We start from the raw sequence: 12,052 nt of genomic DNA, 5'->3' as shown, positions 1-12,052 counted from the left end.
AAAGCCTTATATAATACATATGCGCACAATATTATGACAATTATTAAAAGTAGTATGTTCGTTAATCTCATATCAGCATTTGATGATTCAATTTTATTTATGACATTTGCAGTGGAGTCCACTGATTTTGTTTCGATTAACCCCATTGTGGGTATAACGGATATATCATCAAATTTACTTATGCTATTATCAAACATACATATGGGATTTTTGTTTTTATTTATTACAAGTATTCCAAAATATGAAATAAAGTTCATAAAGACAGGTTAAAAACTTTGTTTAGCAATTACTTTAAATTTTTTTTCATAAAATATGTTTTGGCCGGTACATATTTGTCTGAATTTGATTTCTATTTGAAATATTAAAATAAAATTGTAATGGATTCATGCATATTTTTTTTTTTTTTTATTTAAATTATTTGTGAAGAGAGAAAAAAAAAGTAAGAGAGAAATAAAATTTATCTCAACTGTGTCTTGCACAGCGAGCCAGAGACGTGGAAAAATTATAGAAAATGTGGTTGGCTCACAATTCAGGTATACATTTCATTTGTTTTATTGTTAAAAAAAAATCTCCAACCACATTGTTAGTAAAAGCCTATCAGACAGTTAGTATGTCGCAAGTTGCACTTTCCTGCTTCAACTTGCTATTAAGGTTATTATTAAAATTATTAAATTAAAGGCAAGTTAAGGCTTGCGCATTTCTGCGGCCCCCTTGCGTTTCTTCGCTCTTTGGCGAAGTTCAGCTTTCAGTATGTCAATACGCTCTATGCAGCGTTGTCGGTCTTCCTCCGTCTTCAGAGTGGCCAGTAGGTTGCGGGCCCGGTACTCAGCTATTGTGAGTGGGCGCGGTCCATCGTTGGGATACAACTCTAACGCTTCTTCTAGCGTCGGCGCATCCCTTTGCACGATAGGAGCAGATTCCGCAAAGGGAATATCTTCACTGTTCATTCGTGTTCCTTGTTGGTTGATTGGTTGATTGGTTGATTTTCTTTTGGTTCGCTTGATTTATCAGATGGTTCCAACCGCTGCGTCTGCTTTCTTCTGGGCATTTATTCCAATTGATTTAAAATAAAATTTTCATTTAAATAAATAAAATGTTCATGTTTTGTGTTGTGGTTAATATTTGCAGTTGTTGTTCTTCTGTCATTAACGTTGATTATTGGTTTGATTTTTGCATTTGGTTTGCAGATTGCAGTTGTTGTTTTTGTTAGCAGATTGCGGGTGCCCGGTCCTGTCACGGTCGCCATGTTATATATATACCAAGACCGGGTTCCTTTGATAAAAATAGTATATCCAATATGAACGTCAGTGTCCATGCATAGTCGTTTTCAGAATGATTCTTTATTCCAAATTATTATTTTGCTTAAGCTAAGTTTACATATATATTCTTATGCTGCGACTTATGCGACAGCTACAAAAAGAGAGGGAGAGTGTCAGTACATACATACATATTGATTGAGCGCTTGCATCAAAGTGCTTGGTCAGCGTTCACACGCTGGCCTGGCTCTAGCTCATGTTACGCTTGTGCATACATTGTTTATGTGAATATATTTATGTGCATATACAAATGTACATACATATATGATCATGCTTAGCTGTAGATTTATGTGAATATGTTTATGTACATACATCAATGTATATATATAAACATATTCAAGTGCACAATTATATTTTAATGCGTATATATTTAATTGTTTATACTTGTAACAGAGTGTTACAAGTTGAGCTCATTGTACTGAATGATTATTTGTATGAATATACTACAATTGATTGTAATTTTCTTCTTATAGAAACATATATCATCTTACAATCTCGACTGCTCCTGCGTCTTTTCAACAAATATGGAACAGGATCACAGCGTGTTTTATACTAAAAGAAACAATTACACAAATAGGAACTCGTACAATAATAATAGAAATTATAATAATAATTACTAAAATAAAAACCCAAATGACAACACTAACTATAACAATACTAGGAATTACAATAACTATAGTAATAATTATAATCGAAGAAATTATAACAATAGAAATACAAAAACTAATTATCCTCCTAAAATGTCAGATTTACAAACGTAGAAGAAAATTCGGAAAACTCCGAAAGTCCTCTGATGTAAAAAATCGAACAAATAATAGACACAGGAGCTGATGTACTACTAAACTACTTAACAAAACTACTAAAACAAAAAATCAAAGAAGCTAACATCGGCTATGCCGAAGTTTGTATACCCTTGCAGTCCTTGGTAATAATAATTTTACATGTTTAAAATTTGTTTTCTGCAACTCAACTCATCAATATACAAACAAAACAATTTTACTCTCATATTATCACATATGATCCTTTCTCGTCCTTCGGGATATTTACAATATCTCTTGGGCTAGGTTCGGCACAACAAATTTATTTTGTGCCCCGGTGAAATCAAAAGCACGTTTGAATTCAGTTGCTAATGCTTAGCATGTTTATTCAAATCGTTAGTGGGCTCGGTTGGATATGACGGTTTCTCGATGGTAGTTCTGGGCTTGGACAGCGTTGGTGAGTCACTTCGAATCCCTCGTCGTAACTTCTTGTCTTTGCTTGCACTTATGACAGAGCGGCGGCCCGCTATGACGGCGCGTCAGTCACAGAAAATTAGGCAAGCAGGAAAGACGTGAAAAGGAGAGAAAAACACAAATGTAAGATAAAATAGAAACATGTGAGAAATTTGAATTAACATTGAAATAAAGATTTCAGCCAACCGATCTAACCGATCGATATGCCCACAAATTGTGCAACTGAATATAGCGCAATACAACACAAAACCGGCGTTTAATTGTTTGGTTAGAGGGCTCGGGGTATATGTTCGACTCGCGAACTTTTTGGAGCTGTCCCACGTCACGACCTGAACATTTTCTACAATTATATTTACATACATATGTATATACTAATTGTATTAACTTAACTATCGTTTAAAAATAATTAGCCTGATTAATTTAATATATTACATTGTTTAATTTCCCATGCAATACACTTTCATACGCATCTCGTATCTATTAGAAAGAGGGCTTCCCCCATGGCTCATCCCTCCCCCTTCGGCTTGCATATTCCCCTCACAAATCCACAAACCATTATTGCTTCTCGCATCTATGCTTTCCCCCTACTCCCCGATTCACAAGCATAGCCCTCACTTGGTTTCGTTTCGGTACCAAGCGTTCCCCGCTCCCGTCTTTTGGGCTTGCTTGGCCCTCACTTTTGTTCTCTCTCGCTCACGAAATTCTTTTGGTGCTCGCAATCTAACTGCTTTCGCTCTCATGAGCGTGACGTAGGCATAGCGCGACCCATTGGCCACCGGTATTCTCCCTTGCTGTCACTCAAGCATAGTGTACGTGTGACGTGCGTGTATGTACGCTAATGCATGCATCTATAATTGCCTCTCTATGCTCTTGATTTATGTAATGAGGCCAATGCCCCCTTTTTGCCTGCAATTATGCCCTAAAGCCCGGTTTCATTTACTCTTATACAGCCACTAATATTCATTATGCCTCCCACGCATCTTCCCGCTTGTACGAAACCGCCAGCGGTTGCGTGTGGTTCGATCTGTCATGTTCGATCGTAAATCATGGGTTCGAATTGGTTCGATCGAGCCATGTTAGACTTGGTTGCCCATCGCATGTGTGTGTACATTGGTTTTTTCATTATGCTTCCCACGCATCTTCCCGCTTGTACGAAATTTCCAGCGGTTGCGTGGGGTTCGATCTGTCATGTTCGACCGGCCTCTTTCATTGGCTCTTATTCGACCGAACTTATCGTATTATGTTTCCCACGCATCTTCCCGCTTATACGAAATTGCCAGCGGTTGCGTGGGGTTCGATCGGCCATGTTTGACCGGCCTTGTTTCATTTGTACATTTACAGCCGATTTCACTCTTATACCGCCAATTCTATTCTTATACAACCAATTCTGTGCTTGGTCTGGCTGTTTGTTGTATCTTGTTTGTTGTGGCTTGTTTGTTGTAGCTTGTTTGTTGTGGCTTGTTTGTTGTAGCTTGTTTGTTGTGTGGGACATTATTCTTGTCTATATAATGTTCCTCACACTCCCCCTTCTTCGGGAGGGATTTGCTCTCCCCTGTCCCTTGTACCTTGTGTTTGTTTTCTGTATGTGTATTTTTCATTTCCGTATTTGTGCATTTTTTATGTATTGCCTTTGTTCCCTTTTTTTTTTTGTAGTTTTTGCATGTGTTTTGCTTGTTTTGGGGTTTTATTTTTTTTGGGACTCAGCTCGCATCTTTTATTGGCCATTTGGCATCTTCTAATGTTGGCGATTACTGAGTATCTTATCGTTAAATGTTGGCGGATTAGGGCATCTTTTCATTGTTTTTTTTTTTCGTTTGGCCCGTTCCGCATCTTTTCTTATCCCTAACTTACATCTAATTATCCTACTTATTATACTCTCCTTTCCCGATACCCGAATTACCCCCTGAGCTATCCTAATCCTATATCTAGTTTGTCCCGCCCACACTATCCTTACTATTCTTGGCCCTTCGTGTTGAGCCATTTGCCCCACGACATCCGCCACCATCTCCGGCCATTCGTTCTCCACCTCGAACTACGCCTTCATCTTGGCCATTATTCACTTGGTGAACATTCATGTTGGTTGTTTTTTTTTTTTTTTTTGTTTGATCCTTACTCTCCGAGCTTTCGACTTTGAGTGTTTCATGACTAGGATTCTTGCATGCAGGAATCTTCGCATCTTTGATATTTGTTAAATTTTTACCGTTATTGAAAACTTTGGATTCTCTATTCTAACTATCGATGCCGAATATTTTAATGCCCCTGCGATGCTCCACTAATACTAATGTATTAACGCGCGCATGTGTATGTGTGTTCCCATTGCTTTCCTTTTTTTTTCTCTTTGTGCACTCATACCATTACATGTGTAATATCGTGCGCATGTGTAGGCATTGGCTCTCTTTGATTGTGTGATCGTTTTTTTGTTTATCTTTTTTTTTTTGTTTTGCTTTTTTTCTATTTGCTCATGCATATTTGCCTGACTGTATAAATATGATATCCGCATATATTTATCTTGTTCCGGTATGCGGTTTGCGACTTTGCTATTCTGCTTGTTCTTATTTACATGATTCCGACGCACTTTGTGATTTTTATACCCTTGCAAAAAGGGTATATTAATTTTGGTCAGACCTCTCCGGTCTCCGACCATACAAAGTATATATATTTTTGATCAGCACGACGAGACGAGTTCAACTAGCCATGTCCGTCCGTCCGTCCGTCTGGATCAACGCAAACTCCTCCTAGACCGTAAGAGCTACAGAGCTGAAATTTTGCACATAGGCTTGTATATACTGCAGGCGTTGTATATCTCGGATTCAGCCGGATCGGACCACTACATCATATAGCTCCCATACAAACCCCAAAGTCACGAACAGTGACTTTTCTCAATAACTTCGTTATTTTCTATGTTATTATCGTGAAACTTAATATTAGAGAGTTTATTACGCTTATAAACGACTGTGCCAAATTTGATCAAGATCAGATGACTATATCATATAGCTCCCATAGGAACGATCTGTCGAAAACAGTGACTTTTGTAAATAACTTCGTTACTTTTACCGCGATTGCTTTCAAATTATACATTTGTTAGTTTAGTATATCTGTTAATGACTGTGCCAAGTTTGAACAAGATCGGGTGACTATATCATATAGCTCCCATAGGAACGATCGGGCGAAAACAGTGACTCTTGTAAATAACTTCGTTACTTTTAAAGTGATTGTTTTCAAATTAAACATTTCTTAATTTAATATATCTGTTAATGACTGTGTCGAATTTGATATAGATCGGGTGACTATATTATATAGCTCCCATAGGAACGATCGGTGGAAAACAGTTACTTTGATCAATATCTTCGTTATTTCCTATGATTGTAGGCCATTCTTTCGCAAACATAAGCCTTTTTAGATAAAATGTTCTTCCATATTGATGGCTAATAGGTAAGGAAAGGGTTACCAAAAAAGTTGCAAGGGTATACAAACTTTGACGCGGTCAAAGTTAGCCACGGCCCTCTGGTTTTTTTTTATGTTATGTGATTTTGTACGATTTCGATGCACTTTGAGATTTTTGGCTCTGTGTCATGTTTTTGAGATTTCTGCCCAGCCGGCCGCTCTGTGCAGATTTCTCGCTGCCATGTCATCAGAGTCGTCCGTACTCATTGTTCATCTAGTTTATTGACATCTGTTTGTTCACATATTTGTTGTTTCATCTGGCTGATATGTGCTGTGTACATTGGTTTTTTTCATTATGCTACCCACGCATCTTCCCGCTTGTACGAAATTTCCAGCGGTTGCGTGGGGTTCGATCTGTCATGTTCGACCGGCCTCTTTCATTGGCTCTTATTCGACCGAACTTATCGTATTATGTTTCCCACGCATCTTCCCGCTTGTACGAAATTGCCAGCGGTTGCGTGGGGGTTCGATCGGCCATGTTTGACCGGCCTTGTTTCATTTGTACATTTACAGCCGATTTCACTCTTATACCGCCAATTCTATTCTTATACAACCAATTCTGTGCTTGGTCTTATATCGTGTCTTTGGTTTGTGTCTTGGCTGCGTTTGTATCTGGCTGTTTGTTGTATCTTGTTTGTTGTGGCTTGTTTGTTGTAGCTTGTTTGTTGTGGCTTGTTTGTTTTAGCTTGTTTGTTGTGTGGGACATTATTCTTGTCTATATAATGTTCCTCACACTCCCCCTTCTTCGGGAGGGATTTGCCCTCCCCTGTCCCTTGTACCTTGTGTTTGTTTTCTGTATGTGTATTTTTCATTTCCGTATTTGTGCATTTTTTATGTATTGCCTTTGCTCCCTTTTTTTTTGTAGTTTTGGGATGTGTTTTGCTTGTTTTGGGGTTTTTTTTTTTTTGGGACTCAGCTCGCATCTTTTATTGGCCATTTGGCATCTTCTAATGTTGGCGATTACTGAGTATCTTTTCGTTAAATTTTGGCGGATTAGGGCATCTTTTCATTGTTTTTTTTTTTCGTTTGGCCCGTTCCGCATCTTTTCTTATCCCTAACTTACATCTAATTATCCTACTTATTATACTCTCCTTTCCCGATACCCGAATTACCCCCTGAGCTATCCTAATCCTATATCTAGTTTGTCCCGCCCACACTATTCTTACTATTCTTGGCCCTTCGTGTTGAGCCATTTGCCCCACGACATCCGCCACCATCTCCGGCCATTCACTGGGCATATTTGCCTGGCCAATATGGGCCGAGCACTGTCGTTGTGCACTGTGGGTGCAGACATTTGTCTATTCAATGCCGGTCTTGGCCACACCCACGGGCACTCTTGGCATTCGAGCAGTTGTTGTTGTTGTTGTTGCTGCTGCTGTTGTTGCTGTTGCTGTTGATATTGTTGTTGTTGATTCAGTTGTTGCTGCTGCTGTTGTTGATGTTGCTGCTGCTGTTGCTGTAATTGTTGCTGCCTTGTTGCCATCGCCAGCCTTTCCCTGGCCCTTGCCAGCTGTTCCTCTTCCTGCTGGTGTCTTTCCCATGCCAGCAGATCCCTCTCAGCCTCCTGCTGCTGCAGAATCTGCTGACGCCACCAACTCATCCATTGCTGGTTCTCCAACAATCCGTCCCCTCTGCCTCCCAATCCGTCCCCTCCGGCTCGAGTGGAGGTGGGCTGGCTACTCCATCAGCCGCACCTTCATCAGCCACGACCATCTCCGCCGTTTCGCTGGCCTCTGACCTTGAGTACGAAACGGCGTTGGTGGCCGCGCTGGCTCCCACAATCTTGCCGGAGGCTCATGGATCTCATTTTGTTCCCATGGCGCATACTCCTCCGGGCTACTTCGGCCGCTGCTTGCCTCTCCCGCCACTTCTTCATCCATCATACGTATCGCCTCGTCTAGCTCCCTCCACATTACTTCATCTTCATCCTCCTCCTGGTGGCCCTGGTTCACCGCCGACTCGGCCTCGCTGTCCTCTGTCCCGTAGCCACTATCATCTCCGTCCTCATCGTTCTCCTCGTCCGAGGAGGCGGCGATTACCGGATCTATCATATCCGGCTCATCGTCGTCGGACTCCCTAATCGGACCAATGCCAGTCACCGCGTGCCCTATGGGCCCCCGGTGCCACACCACCTCGAACTACGCCTTCATCTTGGCCATTATTCACTTGGTGAACATTCATGCTGGTTGTTTTTTTTTTTTTGGTTGATCCTTACTCTCCGAGCTTTCGACTTTGAGTGTTTCATGACTAGGATTCTTGCATGCAGGAATCTTCGCATCTTTGATATTTGTTAAATTTTTACCGTTATTGAAAACTTTGGATTCTCTATTCTTACTATCGATGCCGAATATTTTAATGCCCCTACGATGCTCCACTAATACTAATGTATTAACGCGCGCATGTGTGTGTATGTCGCGATGCTGCACGATTACATGCTCAATCTCATGCGCATGTGTATGTGTGTTCCCATTGCTTTCCTTTTTTTTTGTTTTCTCTTTGTGCACTCATACCATTACATGTGCAATATCGTGCGCATGTGTAGGCATTGGCTCTCTTTGATTGTGTGATCGTTTTTTTGTTTATCTTTTTTTTTTGTTTTGCTATTTTCTATTTGCTCATGCATATTTGCCTGACTGTATAAATATGATATCCGCATATATTTATCTTGTTCCGGTATGCGGTTTGCGACTTTGCTATTCTGCTTGTTCTTATTTACATGATTCCGACGCACTTTGTGATTTTTATACCCTTGCAAAAAGGGTATATTAATTTTGGTCAGACCTCTCCGGTCTCCGACCATACAAAGTATATATATTCTTGATCAGCACGACGAGACGAGTTCAACTAGCCATGTCCGTCCGTCCGTCTGGATCAACACAAACTCCTCCTAGACCGTAAGAGCTACAGAGCTGAAGTTTTGCACATAGGCTTGTATATACTGCAGGCGTTGTATATCTCGGATTCAGCCGGATCGGACCACTATATCATATAGCTCCTATACAAACCCCAAAGTCACGAACAGTGACTTTTCTCAATAACTTCGTTATTTTCTATGTTATTATCGTGAAACTTAATATTAGAGAGTTTATTACGCTTATAAACGACTGTGCCAAAATTGATCAAGATCAGATGACTATATCATATAGCTCCCATATTGCCTTTGTTCCCTTTTTTTTTTGTAGTTTTGGGATGTGTTTTGCTTGTTTTGGGGGTTTTTGGGACTCAGCTCGCATCTTTTATTGGCCTTTTGGCATCTTCTAATGTTGGCGATTACTGAGTATCTTTTCGTTAAATGTTGGCGGATTAGGGCATCTTTTCATTGTTTTTTTTTTCTTTTGGCCCGTTCCGCATCTTTTCTTATCCCTAACTTACATCTATTTATCCTAATTATTATACTCTCCTTTCCCGATACCCGAATTACCCCCTGAGCTATCCTAATCCTATATCTAGTTTGTCCCGCCCACACTATCCTTACTATTCTTGGCCCTTTGTGTTGAGCCATTTGCCCCACGACATCCGCCACCATCTCCGGCCATTCGTTCTCCTCCACCGCCTCATACCTTTCATGCCCGTATGGCACTGGGCATGATATTTGCCTGGCCAATATGGGCCGAGCACTGTCGTTGTGCACTGTGGGTGCAGACATTTGTCTATTCAATGCCGGTCTTGGCCACACCCACGGGCACTCTTGGCATTCGAGCAGTTGTTGTTGTTGTTGTTGCTGCTGCTGTTGTTGCTGTTGCTGTTGATATTGTTGTTGTTGATTCAGTTGTTGCTGCTGCTGTTGTTGATGTTGCTGCTGCTGTTGCTGTAATTGTTGCTGCCTTGTTGCCATCGCCAGCCTTTCCCTGGCCCTTGCCAGCTGTTCCTCTTCCTGCTGGTGTCTTTCCCATGCCAGCAGATCCCTCTCAGCCTCCTGCTGCTGCAGGATCTGCTGACGCCACCAACTCATCCATTGCTGGTTCTCCAACAATCCGTCCCCTCTGCCTCCCAATCCGTCCCCTCCGGCTCGAATGGAGGTGGGCTGGCTACTCCATCAGCCGCACCTTCATCAGCCACGACCATCTCCGCCGTTTCGCTGGCCTCTGACCTTGAGTCCACCATACGAAACGGCGTTGGTGGCCGCGCTGGCTCCCACAATCTTGCCGGAGGCTCATGGATCTCATTTTGTTCCCATGGCGCATACTCCTCCGGGCTACTTCGGCGGCTGCTTGCCTCTCCCGCCACTTCTTCATCCATCATACGTATCGCCTCGTCCAGCTCCCTCCACATTACTTCATCTTCATCCTCCTCCTGGTGGCCCTGGTTCACCGCCGACTCGGCCTCGCTCTCCTCTGTCCGTAGCCACTATCATCTCCGTCCTCATCGTTCTCCTCGTCCGAGGAGGCGGCGATTACCGGATCTATCATATCCGGCTCATCGTCGTCGGACTCCTCATCGGACCAATGCCAGTCACCGCGTGCCCTATGCGCCCCCCGGTGCCACACCACCTCGAACTACGCCTTCATCTTACCGTTATTTAAAACTTTGGATTCTCAATTCTAACTATCGATGCCGAATATTTTAATGCCCCTGCGATGCTCCACTAATACTAATGTATTAACGCGCGCATGTGTGTGTATGTCGCGATGCTGCACGATTACATGCTCAATCTCATGCGCATGTGTATGTGTGTTCCCATTGCTTTCCTTTTTTTTTTTCTCTTTGTGCACTCATACCATTACATGTGTAATATCGTGCGCATGTGTAGGCATTGGCTCTCTTTGATTGTGTGATCGTTTTTTTTGTTTCTTTTTTTTGTTTTGCTATTTTCTATTTGCTTATGCATATTTGCCTGACTGTATAAATATGATATCCGCATATATTTATCTTGTTTCGGTATGCGGTTTGCGACTTTGCTATTCTGCTTGTTCTTATTTACATGATTCCGACGCACTTTGTGATTTTTATACCCTTGCAAAAAGGGGTATATTAATTTTGGTCAGACCTCTCCGGTCTCCGACCATACAAAGTATATATATTCTTGATCAGCACGACGAGACGAGTTCAACTAGCCATGTCCGTCCGTCCGTCTGTCTGGATCAACGCAAACTCCTCCTAGACCGTAAGAGCTACAGAGCTGAAATTTTGCACATAGGCTTGTATATACTGCAGGCGTTGTATATCTCGGATTCAGCCGGATTCAACCACTATATCATATAGCTCCCATACAAACCCCAAAGTCACGAACAGTGACTTTTCTCAATAACTTCGTTATTTTCTATGTTATTATTATATTAGAGAGTTTATTACGCTTATAAACGACTGTGCCAAATTTGATCAAGATCGGATGACTATATCATATAGCTCCCATAGGAACGATCGGTCGAAAACAGTGACTTTGATCAATATCTTCGTTATTTCCTATGATTGTAGGCCATTCTTAACATAAACATTCTTTGTTTGCTTGTCGTAATCGGGCGCCATTGTCTACTATTCTTTTGCACTCGGTTGTCTTTATAGTGCATCGGCGACAATGTTTAATTTGCCCTTTCGATATGCTATTTCGAAATCGTATTGTTGTAATTCCAGTGCCCATCGAGCTATGCGGCCCGTGGGGCTCTCTATGCTATTCAACCACTTCAACGCCATGTGGTCTGTCACCACCTTAAATCGGTATCCCTCGAGATATGGTCTCAGCTTGCGTACTGCCCACACTATTGCTAGGCATTCCTTTTCTGTTGCCGAATAGTTCTTCTCTGCTTGATTCAACTCTCTCGACAGATATGAAACCACTCTTTCCCCCTCCTCGGTGTTTTGTACTAGTATGGCCCCTAATCCTATGTTGCTTGCATGTGTCTGGAGTACGAACGTTTTTGTGAAGTCTGGGCATGCCAATACTGGGTCACTCGTGAGTTTTTCTTTTACCGATTCGAATGCTGCCTGATGCTCTTCGCTCCAATGCCATTTGGTTTTTTTCTTGAGCAGTGCGTTTAACGGATGTGTTATAATAGCAAAATTTGGTACGAATCGTCTGTACCACGAGGCCACCCCTAGATATTGCCGTAATTTTTTTGTGCA

This window comes from Drosophila tropicalis, unplaced genomic scaffold (assembly GCF_018151085.1).
Source record: "Drosophila tropicalis isolate 14030-0801.00 unplaced genomic scaffold, ASM1815108v1 contig_871, whole genome shotgun sequence".
Taxonomy (NCBI): Eukaryota; Metazoa; Arthropoda; class Insecta; order Diptera; family Drosophilidae; genus Drosophila; species Drosophila tropicalis.
The sequence above is the reverse complement of the archived record's forward strand: the minus strand, read 5'-3'. Positions refer to the sequence as shown.